Consider the following 13,208-nt stretch of genomic DNA (forward strand, 5'->3'; position numbering starts at 1 on the left):
GAAGGCCCAGTTACCAGGGAGGCCAGCCCACGCTGGCAGTTTCGATCTTATTTCCTATTCTGGATGGAAATGCTTGGCCTTGAGTAAGAGGGGTTTTCACTTTCTGCGAGAAGGTGGAGGCGGGGGCAGCTTTTGGTTTCTTTTTATATATGTATTTCTTTTTGAGCAAGGTGGGTGGTGGGACTGAACGGACACTAAGGTATTTACAAGATGAGTGGGTCTTCCTAGTCCCCTCCACCCCCACTGTCCCACTGCCTAGCACCTGGGAGTGCACTGTGATATTTATTAAATGATTGATGAATGAATGAGATTTCTGCCTGCCAGAGCACCCTCTAGGACAGACTGCTGCTTATTCTCTCTCTCTCTCTTTCTCCTGATCTTCCCTTCCTATCCCCCTGAAGTATAAGCAAACCATCTCACTGCCGCCCCATCCAAGGCTCTTAAGTGCAGGCTTCATTTTCTAACACACTAAGCTTTTCTAATGTATCATAATCCAGCTATTACAAATGTCTCAGAAAATATCCCTGCGCCGCCATCTCCCTCAGCCTGGTGGCATGTGTGACTCTGCAGACCATGTGAACAGTCCCCATCAACAGGGATGCCATTGTCCCCTGGCCCACTCCATGCAGATGGGGACAGAGCTCCTCTGTGCAGGCAGGATTTCCTGTGTGCTGGTTGCCGTCTCTCTGAATAGTCCAAGTAGTGCCCCCTTCTGCCCGGGGAGTCACAGTCTCTTCTGTAACCCAGAGCCTCACCCTGCCTGATATCTCTTTCTTTCCTTTTATTGTAATAAATTATGCAAAGCAAAAAATTTACCATTTTGACCATTTTAAGTGGCAATTCAGTAGCATTGTTATATTTACAATGGTGTACAGCCGTCACTCAGAACCTAGGTCTTTCTGACTCTGAGATTTGTGCTCAGATGCCTCCATTACCCTGCCTCTTCACTGAGCTGTTTTTCCTGCACTAGTGATAGTTTCAAATTCGATTCGATACCTCATACATTAATGAGGGCCTGCTCTGTAGTAGGTGCTACTTGGGTAGAAAAATGAACAAATTGTGGTTTCAGCCCTCAAAAAACTTACATATTATTTTAAGAGCTTAAAGTCTATGGCAGGAACTCAATAAATAATTATTGAATCAACAGTAATATAGAGTACATCTTGGGTTAGTTTACAGATATCCACAATCCCAGTCAGATAATGATGCAGCTCATAAAGTAGGCACACATAAAATCCTTTAGGAATTTAAAGAAGGGAGAGAATACCTCTTTTTGAAAAAATCAGGGAAAAGCAAGTTGAGTGTAATTTTTGAGATGAACCTCAAAGAATGGTAGGGATTTTGACAGGTAGAGATGGTGAGTTAGTTCCCATCCGACATTTTCTTGGGGTATAAACTGAACCTGCTGCCCACTGGTTGATTCTTACAACTGACCCTGTGCCCCTGCTTTGTTTCTCTTTGTAATTTCACTTCTCAATGATGTTTACCACTGAGAACTCAGAAATGGAATTTTATTATAATGAACATAGTTAGTCTCAAGAGACCACTCTGAAAAAGTATGATCTCTAATCTCCTCTTCGATATTACCTTTATCTTTATTGTAGAATTCTCGCTTGTACTTCTAATACACCTGACTGAGAATCTAAACTTGGTTATCCAAGCATTCTCTTAGACTTAAGTGTAAAACAGAATTTATCACATCCCCATTCTCTCTTCAATGTGAGCTCCCAACTTTCCAACCACCTGATCTGCTTGACATCTCATGGTGGTAACAAGGATGGTCACTTTCACTGTATTTTATTATTAGGGAAAGGATAGGGGATCGGTCTAGAGTTCTGTGTTAAAAGGTGACCTTGGATGCCAGGATCTTTTGTTGTTGACTCACTTTGGGATCTTGGGCAGTAACATAATTGCCATCAATTTCCTGATGAAGAAAAGGCAACTTGGCTTTCTTTGTATGAGCAGACAGATCAGTGTCGGAGATAATTAAATTGTAATGCACCTTGGGGTCCAAAGATGGGAGGCCTTGTGTAAACATCACTATGCTGTTGCTGTTGTCACAGGGGTGTGATAATGTAATGTCTGTTTACAAATTGGTTTCAGTTGAAAGAGACAATATGTACCTGAGCCAACTGTTAGGGCTATTTTTTTCCCAGCACAATTTATAAAGTGCTTTTTGCCACACCCAGAATTTGCAGGACTGAAGAACTTGCATGTTTAAGTTGTGGTTTTTTAGAATGAATGAATAAACAATAGCACTCCAAATTGAAGAGTACGAACACTGTCAGACCTTCCTTACTAATTTGCTTTCTCTTCTCATGCAAGTCATTGCACCTCTCTTCTTTGTTTCTCTGTCTGTAAGATATTGCTCAGTTGGCCAGGATATCTTCAATACGAGTAAGGTAATGTGTGTGGAACCCTTTCAGCTGCAGCATCATTGAAAAGCATTTATTCAGCACTTACGTGATGTTGCACAAAAATAATTGTAAAGACTAGATCCCTGCCTTGCCTGCTAGATTATATTCTAATATCTTCTTAAAAATGAAGGAACTAGGCAGCTAAGGGGAGCAATAATTTGAATGTTATCTTTGTGTTATGTGATACAAATAACAGTGTATAAATAATTAAGAAGAACTGATATGGAAAGAAATTCGGTTTTCAAGATGAAGCTCACATAAAAAATATGGAGCTAAGTGATTGGAAAGTTCTCGCCTCTCTGGAACTAAGTCCTACAGGAACCTTTTTCCTGTAATGAAACTGTCAAGCACTGTCTACTGGGACCCAAGCAAGGAGAGGATTCTGGTATTTAGGTTTCTGTCACTGTCTCTTCTCCCCTCAACAAAACTAATACAACTAAGGCTCAGACATTAAGGTGTAAGACTCCAAAGGAAGAAAAAGGCCTTTGTTTTAGAGAGGGTGCTCCAGGGCAGTAGGTAGTTGCCCCTTCATTCTCTGAACATTGTAGTCAAACATAATATGCCTTTGTGAGAATCATGTGTATGTGAATCATCTGAGGAACTTTCATAAGTCTGTTTACATCTGACTTCCCCATCTCTTAAATGCTTTGAAGAGTTAGCCCCAGAGAGAAGAATGCCATTTGCTTCCCCAATGCTGGGTGAAGGAGGTGATTCTCCAGGTTACTTACTAAAGGATTCCCTGTTTCTTCTCAGTCACACACACACACACACACACACACACACACACACACACACACACACACACACTTTTCTTTATAGAGGGGTAGTGAAACCTGCCAGGAAATTAATTAAAGTGGCTATTATTTGTGCTTCTCTACATAGTCAGGGCACATCAGAGAAGGAAAACTCTGACTCCAAAAAACCTCCGCTGCCTTGCGGCATACCTCTTCAGGGGAAAGGCTAAGGGAGTAAACCCCGACAGAAAATCCGGAGCCGGAGTCCCTAAGGCGGTTTGACGTTGTAGTCAACACCAGCAACTCCTGCGGCGCACCTGAAGCCAAGCTGTATTGACTCCGTCTTTCCCTTGGACCCTTCAGCTGCGAAGAGAGGGGGGGTCTGCTGCATGGGCAACAGCAGACCCTCCATATCACCCTGCCCAGGCTCTGTAGCTTCAGCTTCACTGGAGAGGACACTCCAGCGTCATCGCAAGATGTCGATTCAACACGGGAGGAGACAGATACCGTGTCACTCCCGAGTCGGACTGCACAACCATTCTCGGCGGTGCAGATGGACTCTTGGGAAGCTACACCATCGTCTCTCGAGACGGACGGCTGCCAACGACGACGACAGCCGTCACTATCCATTTCTAGACCTTATTCATCATCCCAAACAGAAACTCTGTGCCCATGAAACAAAACTCTCCATTCCCCTCTGCCCTCAGCCCCTGGCCCCTCTATTTTAATTTCTGTCTCTATGAATTTGTCTCTTGAAGCACTTCATAAAAGTGCAGTCATACAGTACTTGTCCTTTTGTGTCTGGCTTCTATCATTTAGCATGTTTTCAAGGTTCTTCTATGTTGTAGCATATACCAGAATTTCATTCCTTTTTATGGCTGAATAATATTCTGTTACATGTATATTCCACACTTAGTTTACCCGTTCACCTATTGACTGACACTTAGGCCATTGTGAATACTGTGGCTATGAACACGCATGTATGCATATCTGTTTGAATCACAGCTTTCCATTCTCTTGGGTATAGATTTAGGAGTGGAACTGCTGGGTCATAGGGTAATTCTAGGTTTAACTTTTTGAGGAACCACCCAACTTTTCCGCAGCAGCTGTACTATTTTATATTCCCACCAGCAGTGTAACATTGTTTTTTAATTCTTAATTTTAAGCTACAGAAATAATGCATGTTTGTTGTAAAAACTTCAAAGGATGCAGAGGTGCATGAAGCAAACAGTGTGCAATCCTGCTCCTTAGACAACTGCCACTTAGTATATGCTGTGTTTCCACCCAAACATCTTCGTCTTCCTGTGCATATCCAAACATAACAAGGACAATCGAACAAATGTGTTGTGTGCATGTGGCTCTGCAACGTGGTTTTTCATGGCACTACACACCAAGGTCTTGGCTGCTTGCCTTTCCATTTCGTGGATGTACCTTGTGTTCTTCATTCGTTACTGGGTGTTGAGTGAAAAGAAGGAAATGTTCCTTTTTTTAAAAATATGCTGTATTGATTATGCTGTTACAGTGGTCCCAATTTCTTTTCCCTTTGTCCCCCTCCACCCAGTGACATCCCTCCCTCCAGTTGTCCCCCCCTTAGTCCATGCCCATTGGTTGTGCATATAGTTCTTCTCAACATCTTCCTATCTACTCCACTCCCTCCTACTATGCTTCTTAATTCCTGCATCATCTCCCTCCCTTCCCCTCTTCCCCCCTCCCTGTTGACCTCCCCCCAAAATGTTCTCCATACCTATAATTCTTTTCTCACTCTTGATGCCTACTTAGTTTGCTTTTGTTTTGATTCCCTAGCTTCTGTTGTTGGTTGTTGTGATACAGTTTTCATTTTAATGTTCATAGTTCTGATCCTCTTTCTCCTAAACAATCCCATTAACATTTCCTATAACAGTGGTTTGGATCTGATGAACTCCTTCAGTTTTACTTTGTCCTGGAAGCACTTTCTCTGCCCTTCTGTTCTGAATGACAGCTTCGCTGGATAGAGTAATCGTGGTTGTAGGTTTTTGCTTTTCATTACTTTGAATATTTCTTGCCAGTCTCTTCTTGCCTGTAGAGTTCCTTTTGAGAAATCAGCTCATAGTCTTATTGGGACCCCTTTGTATGTAATTCTCTTCTTCTGTCTTGCTGCTTTTAAGATTCTCTCTTTATCCTTAATTTTTGACATTTTGATTATAATGTGTCTTGGTGTGGTTCTCCCTGGGTCCAGTTTTTTTGGAACTCTCTGTGCTTCCTGGACCTCTAAGTATATTTCCTTCCCCAAGTTGGGGAAGTTCTGCTTCATTATTTTTTCACGTAACTTTTCAATTTCTAGTTCTTCTTCTTCACCTCTGGCAACCCTTTGATTCGGATGTAGGCCTGCTTACAGCTGTCCCATAGGTTTCTGAGCCTCTCCTCATTCTCCTCACTTTTCGTTTCCTCTTTCTGCACTGGTTGACTGTTCCTTCCCTAGGTTCTGATTTGTTGATTTGATCTTTGGTTTTCCTGCCCTCACCACTAGTTTCGTGTGTGTTTTCATTCATTTCAGCAGGACTAGCCTTCATTCCTTCCCTATCTTGTTTAAGATCTGCTGTTAGGTCTGTAAGCATTTTTATAACCAAAGCTCTGAACTGAGCCTCAGAAAGATTTCCTATCTGCTGGTCCCTTAGATTAGATATTTGCTGTCTGGTCAGCTGTGTGATTGGGATCTCTATCATGACCCCTGCCATCCTGACAGTTTTGTGTTTACCTTTGCTTCCTGGGTGGGGCTGTCACACCTCCTATGCTATAGGGGGTGGAGCCCCGTGCACTCTTCACTACCGGATGACCCTTCTCACCACACTCTGGCGTTTTGTGTGAGGGTGGGGGTCCAAGATGGATTCCTGCTGTTCACTCTCTGCTGAGAGAGAGGGAGCCTCCTCTTCCATCCCCACCTCCTCTGGGCCTCACAGTACGAGGCAATGGGAGTCTGCCTTCCCCGGTGTTGGAATTGCGAGCTGACAGATTTGGTCTGCAGCTGGGGGTGCTCCCGAGGCGCTTATCGCCTGCTCTTAAATATGAATGTCTGTGTTTACCGCTGTCCCGCTGCTGTTGCTGCAGCTACCGCCGGCAGCACAGCTTGACCTCTCTGCCCCGGCTTCACCCCTCCTACCCGTCCAGATGAGCATCACTTCTTTATAACTTCATACATTGGACTTCCATGTATCTTTATTTTCTGGAACTTCTTGTTATTTCTGGTTTTGCGGTAGTTGTATTCCTTCTTAGTTGTGGAGGGAGATGGAGCGTGTCAGTCTAGGCCTCCATCTTGGCTGGAAGTCACCTTTTTTTCTTTTTTAAAAATATTTTATTTTTTTAATTTTAGAGAGAGGAGAAGGGAGAGAGAGAGAGGGAAAGAAACATTGATCAGTTGCCTCTCACACATCCCCAACTGGGGGCCTGGCCTGCAACCCAGGCATGTGCCCCGACCGGTAATCGAACCCGCGATTCTTAGTTCGCAGACCAGCACTCAATCCACTGAGCCACACCAGCCAGGGCACAAACCAACGTACACTCATGGCTTGGCACACGTGGGCCACCATTTCCCCAGCTTGCAACGTCTTTGAGGAATGTGAGCTGAGCTTGGCACTGGGGAGGCCATGCAAGCCCAGAACCACCTTCCCTGCTAGTCTCAACTTTTCCCAAGGTGTTCTCCACTCCCAGGGCAGCTAAACTAAGCTGAGCTGTGAGCTTCTTTGTAAAGGCGAGCCACCCACCTGGCCTGAGCTAGCTGGCAGATTGGACAGGCACACCCTCCCCTCTGGGAGTCTCCTCCAAAGTAAGGGAGCAATGTAGAGCTTAGTGGAGGGGTGAGCAGGAGCTGGAGAGAGAGAAAGCCGTAGCTACCAGCAGGCTGGGCTCCAGTTACAGGGTTTCTCTTTGAGGCTATGAGAAGGTGCTTGGGGAACCATCAAGGCGTGCAGTCCCCTCACAGATGCTGTGAAAGACCCAGCTTAGTCCGTCAAAAAGACCCCCTTTCAAACCAAAGACCGGTCTGTCTTTCACCAGCACCTTTTCCTCCAGAGCCCCAGGCAGCTGGTGGGAGAGTACAGAGAGGCCTGGGAAGTCCACAAACAGCATAATCAGCCCCTGCGTCTTGGCCACCTGACTCTGTTTATCGCTTCCTGTCCCCAAAAGCCCTTTACAGACAGAGAGGCTTTGAGGGGGGTGAGCTGGACCTGGTGGGTGGCCTGCCCCTGCCAGGCAGAGGTCCCACTACACAGCTGGAAAGCACAGCTTCCCTGACCAGGCCACCCCCTACAGTGGAGCGGAGGGAAGTTGGGACAGTCCGGTCTGAGAGTGTGAGAAGACCCCCCCAAAGGAAGGCAGTCCCCCAGAGAGCTGTTTACTTTGTAATTGACAAAGGGCAAGAGTCCCATTTCTCCCAATTTCCTCATGGGCTGGAGGTTAAGCTCTAATGAGGAGCAGGAGGGGAGCAGAGTGAAACCTTAGCCTCGGACTGACCCCCACGAGGTGGGGAGGGGTGCAGGGCCCATTCCCAGGGGTGTAGGAACAGCCCTGGTGCCAAGGGCCTGTGGGGCTTGCTCAAAGCCTTTTTATTCTTGTTGTTTGTATTACATTTTTAAAAATAGACTTTTCCTTGTCGACTGACTTGTCTCCGTAAAAACACTTTGCCCTGGCCAGTGTTTCCAGGCCGCAGGGGGTGCCTGGGAGGGCTGTTCCTTGCTCGTGCCTTGCACCTGGGAGACACTGGGGACACATGGCACCTACGTGATTGGAAGAGGGATGCTGTATTTTGAGAAGGGGGGTTCGTGTAGGAAGGCAGTCTTCCCAGAGCTGGAGTTGCCCCTCCCAGCCGGACGTGGGGGGCATCATTCATCTCTGGGACCTGGGGCCCCCACCATGGTTGCGGTACAGGCCTGAGTTCCCAGTCTTCCTCTGCTGCCTTTCTGCTTCCTTCCTTCGCTTGGCTTCCCTGACTCGGAAGACGTTTGACCACAGAGCCCCGTGGACAGACCCCCAACTGGAAGGCCTCCCTGACTTGAAAAGCAGTGGAGCTAGCGTGGCTGGTATCCTCTCTCCGTGTGGACCCACTGGGTGTGAGGGCCATGGGTGTGCTGCTGCCTTCCCTCAGGGCCCTGTAGGCTGATTTCCACGATTTCCATGTGGGACCTGTGTGTGTCTGAGCCTGTGCCTTTGGTTGTGCAAGGCTGAGCCTGCCCCACCCTCCCAGCTCCTTCCTGAAAGTGAAATGCTCCAGTCCTTGCTCAAGAACAAAGGCCCCAAGCTCAGCCCTGCATGTTAATGATTTTCGAGTGTGGCCACTTCCTCCTGCCAGGCCTTGACTCACTCAGGCGGTTGCCGGTGTGGTTGGGACGGAAACACAACTTGACCAGAGCCCAGTCTGGGGCAGGGAGGCCCTGCGGGGTGGGAGTGGGGGCTCAGGTCCCCTCTGGGCCTGGGATGGCTGTGGGGCTGAGGAGGCCTGCGGTGGGCATGCCCAGCTCTGCGCTGGGTGCACCCACTCTTTCTCCATCTCTCTGCTGCTGGGTCTGCTCCACACCGTGCTTCTCTCCTGCCTCGGCTGCCTAGAGGTGGGACCTTGCCAGGCTGCCTCTGTATTCCCAGCCCTTCCGGAGCCTGAGTTTCTCTCTTTGCCCCATGCAGAGTTGTAGAGGCTCACCACTGCGAATTGGGTGATGGTGTGGTGAGGGGTTGGGAGTGTGGGCTTTGGGGTAGAATCTTGACTCCACCGCTTCCTGGCTGTGAGACTGTGGGCAAGTTATTTAATTCCTCTGTGCCTCAATTTCCTCACTGCAAATACCATTTCCTGCCTCGCATTTCTGTTGTGAGGGTTGTGTGTAGGTAAAGTGCCTCACACAGTACCAGGGAGAGTCCCCTGCTGTGGGGCACATACCCAGCCTAGAGCCTGGCTGAATAGAAAGGGCTTGTGGACCCGTTCCCAGCATTGTAAACTGTTAAGCGCTATACACATGTAAAACAATGATTTGGGGCAGTCAGTGTGCTCAGAGTGAGAGAATGATCTATTCCAGGGTTTTTAGATGACGAGGGTCAACAGACTCTGGGTACAGTTCACAGATTTTTCCCACTGTACACCCTTCCCCTTTGGTTCTTTTGCGCACGGGCATGAGCGCACACAGGTTCACCACACGCAAAGATCGCATGAATCAGAATTCACCCAGTGTCCAGGGGCCATGGCTCTGAGAACCCCCACATTCCCCATTCACGGGCTCATAGAGCTTAAAGGATGAGCGAGTCATGTATCTGCCACTAGCGAGCAGTGCTTGCGCACTAGCTGAACTCGGGTTTGAATGGTGCTCTCCAGGAGCCAAGGAAATAAGGAATGTCTGGCTGCTTTTGGAAGGTGCTGGCTACTGCTGGACGCTTCCCCTGGCGTCACCTCATACTCTTTAAGTCTGGATAACTTTGTAACCTGCCTGTAGGCTAGAGCCCTTTTGGCCACACCCTCTCTTTGACCTGCCCCTCATTCCCATTCTATGGCAGGAAGAAGGGACAGGGTCCACACATCCCAGGCTGCTGCTTCCCTGTGACAGACAGAGCTGGATGAGTCTGGGCTTGTGAGGTGACTTGGCAGTGCCTTTGTTTGATGACTGTTGACTAAGCTCAGGTGTGGGACCCAGTGTTTACAGAATCTGGCTGGCTCAGTCTGAAATGAAGAAAATAGATATTCGTAGGGGCAGGGAGGTGTCATGGGTAATCCAAAGGCATTTGTTTAGGGCTTGGAGCCAGAGCAAGGTATTTTTGCAGATCTTCCTAGATCAAACAGTTAGGAACTCTTTTTAAATGTGTGCCTACAGTGTGTATTGGCTGGTACAGGGACTGAAGAGTCCATGAAACTCAGTTCATACACCTACGGACCATGTGGGGACTCAGTTCAGACCCTGAGGATGTTAGGGGTGAAAGGGGTGCTTGGAGATTATACCATCCTCCCCTCCCATTTTTCAGGTGGGAACCTGAAGGTCCAGGAGGAAAAATGACTTGCCTAATGTTGCTTGGCTGGTTTGTGTTGGAGCTAAAACCAGAATCCAGGGCTCTGAACTGAATCACCCTGTAAGGTAATGGTCCTCACACTTCACTGGGCATCAGCCTAACCTTGGGAGCTTGTTAACATGCAGATTCCCAGGCCATGCCTCCAGAGATTCTGATTTAATAGTGGGATGGAGAATGTGGGTTCTTAGCAAACACCTCGGGGGAGTCTGATGAAGTCTCACCACCCTCTGAGGTGCAACACTATAGTGCAGGGCGCATTTGCTTCTTAGACCGATGGGGAAGGACATTTTCATTTCCAGAAGAGCAGCTTGGTAGCAGTGGGGGAAACAAGCAGAGGGACAAACAGCTGGGAGATGAGAGCATATGGGGTTAAAGTCAGGCTTGAAAACACTTGCAAGTACCTGCTGTGTCAGGAGACTTGGCAAGTACCCTGGTATCTGCCCTGTACAGCCATGCAGTTTGGATATGGCACAGTCCCGGACAGCCTCTGGGTCACACAGAACTCAGCGTCCCTACCTGTAAAATGGCTCCGATAAAGACAGAAGGCGGTAATCTACAGTACTCGGTTATCATGAGGATTAACTGACGTCATGCACCAGGAACACTGCCTAGCACTTAGTAAATGGTAGGTTCTCTGATTACACGTAATTGCTGGGTGCAGGGGGGTGAGGGCAGGCTTCTACTTAATGTCGTTATAGAATGGGCTTCTGCTGAGGATTTCATATGAGGAAAGGAATCTGGTTCTGTAGCTAAACAAAGGGCACAGGGCCTTCCAGCCACTTCCTCCTGCAGAGGCGTCATTATGGTTTGTACCTAATGCAGTGGTGCCTTTCTCTGACCCTGATGCATCCTCTCACCCCCACCCATGCCCCTGCTTCCCCTGTCAGGGTGGGGTGGGGTGGGTGGCGGTTCAGTGATGAGAAAGGTCAGATCAGTCTACTGGGACTACTTCCCTCTATTTTCTAGAGGCAGAGACTGAGGCCCCCTGAAGGCAAAGAAGGCAGGTTAGGAGACCCCTAGGAGCCCCTGCCTCCTCCTCCTGACTGTGAGACTTGAGGGCTAGGCCTAGGCTCTTCCTGGGCCTCCCTTCCAGGCGCTGATCCTTCAGGCAACCAGGAAGCCGATGCCTTGGCCAGGCTTCCCAGTCTGGCCAGTTTTGCTGCAAGTCAGGTCAGCCCAACCTCACTGTTGCTGTACCAGGTGCTGTGAAAGCTATTCTGGGCAAAGATGGGGAGGAGATAGGGATCTGGGGCCATATCTGGCTCTGCTGTCAGATAGTGAAGGGAGTGGCTTGCAGGGTGGGCTGTGGGAAGGATGAGGGGGCTGTCAGTGCACATTACTACGGGTTTAGGGGACTGGCTGAAATTTCAAAAACACAGCTTCAGAGTTGGGTGGAGAGAGAAGTGGACTGAGTCCCCGGGCTGGATGCGAGAGTTCAGGAAAAATCTAAAGCAGGTGTCTCTGCCCTGTGGCTGGAGGCCTGAGACTAGCACGTGGCACTGTGTGTGTGTGTGTGTTAATGGGTTTGAGTGAGCTAGTACTTGGGGCACACATAGGCCCAGGAGCTGGTCTGGAGTGTGCAGGTGTGTGCACCCACACAGGGAGAGAGCACTGGCTGAGGAGTCTTGGGATCGGGGTTCAAATCCCAGCTCTGTGGCTGTTGCGTTCTGTGATCTTTGGCAGCACGCACCATCTGGAAGTGAGAACAGGAGGTTTCTTCCTGCCTTCTTAACCACGGCCTCTCCAGAGGGCCTGTGTAGGCACGTGGGTATGTAGCGGCGAGGTCATGTGGAAGAGGCAGGGCTGCAGGTGGCGAGAGAAGGCCTGGCAGCTGGCCTCTGGGCACCCCTATGGCAGCTGTGGAAGGGGAGCTGTGGTGCTACATGGGCAGAGAAGGGTAGGAATGGCAGAGGAGAAGAGGGAGCAGCCAGTGACTGGAGGAAGAAGCTGGCCTGGTAAGTGGCTCTAAACAATCTCATCTGCTGTCTGGGCTGGGCCCTTCTGGCTGGGCTAGAATTTCTGATGGTGTCCTGGCTGCCTGAGTCAGGGTGGTGCTACTCCCAACCGCAGCTGCCTCCTGCTCTTTTTTTCTTTTAAATTCTTCTAGAAGTATTTTTTTTTAAGACTTTATTTATTTATTTTTAGAGAGAGGGGAAAGAAGGAAGGGAAACATCAATCGATTGCCTCTCCTGTGGCCTGGACTGGAAATCAAACCTGCGACCTTTCACTTTCCAGGACGATGCCCAACCAATTGAGCCACATAGGTCAGGGCACCTCCTGCTCTTTTGAAGCTCAGGGCCAACCACCCCGACCCCAGGCCTCTGTTCCCAGCCCTGGGCTTGCCCCAGGCAGCACTTCTGAGAAGGCCACTCTGCCTGTGTGCCTTGTGCCTGTGCTACTGTCTCCAAGGGGTCAGGCCCCTGTCAGACCACCCACTGTCCTTCAGCTCCAGCAGGAGAGGGGGGCCTTGGCAACCCAGGGCCCGTGGAATATTACAGATACTTCATTTCTCCTTCCCTAGGAAGCTTCTCTAGGGGCAGAGTATGGGCAGGAATGGAGCTGTTGGCCCAGCTCCCTGCTCCACTCAGCAGCTCCAAAGCCCCGTAACCCGAGGTCCTGGAGGCCCCAAAGGGGAAGACTTTGTGCTGCATATGCTCCCCCTTCAGGGCTGGAGTCAGGACCATAATCCCAGGCCTGACTCCTGGGCCCTCTAGACTCAGCCCCATAGATGATGTGGCTTTGGAGCCTGTGTGTGCCCATCACAGGAGCTCCCTTGGGAGCCCATCTGAGGAGGTGCAGGTATCCCATGCTACAGGGGAGGAAACTCACTTGCAGAAGGTCTCTCGGCCCCCTGCCCCCATGGAGTGGGGGTCAAGGTGTAAGCTGAGCTTGGCCCCACCTTAACCACTGTGCTCTGTGGCCTCTTACCCCACACTCAGTCCCAGTAAAAGCAACTCATGGTTCCCCCTCCACACAGAGCTTCCTAGCCAGACCTGACCCCACTCTGCCCTAGTGGGCCCTCCATGCTGTAGTCTGACCTCTG

The 13,208-nt window shown here is 49.2% G+C and overlaps 1 protein-coding gene across 6 annotated transcripts in view; it reads left to right on the forward strand.

Annotated features, from left to right (window-relative positions):
* Positions 1-13,208, forward strand: part of CUEDC1 (CUE domain containing 1) — an 81,714-nt gene that overhangs the window by 38,161 nt on the left and 30,345 nt on the right. The window contains exon 1 of one of the 6 annotated variants that reach the window (XM_090291271.1): positions 10,633-10,790. The exons of 4 other annotated variants lie outside the window; for them this stretch is intronic. The gene's annotated coding sequence lies outside the window, so the exon portion shown is untranslated. Of the gene's footprint in view, positions 1-10,632; positions 10,791-12,019; positions 12,121-13,208 lie in introns of those variants that run through there. One more of the 6 variants, XM_090291269.1, reaches the window with a different exon arrangement.

This window comes from Furipterus horrens, unplaced genomic scaffold (assembly GCF_987537825.1).
Source record: "Furipterus horrens unplaced genomic scaffold, mFurHor1.1.pri manual_scaffold_11, whole genome shotgun sequence".
Lineage (NCBI taxonomy): Eukaryota > Metazoa > Chordata > Mammalia > Chiroptera > Furipteridae > Furipterus > Furipterus horrens.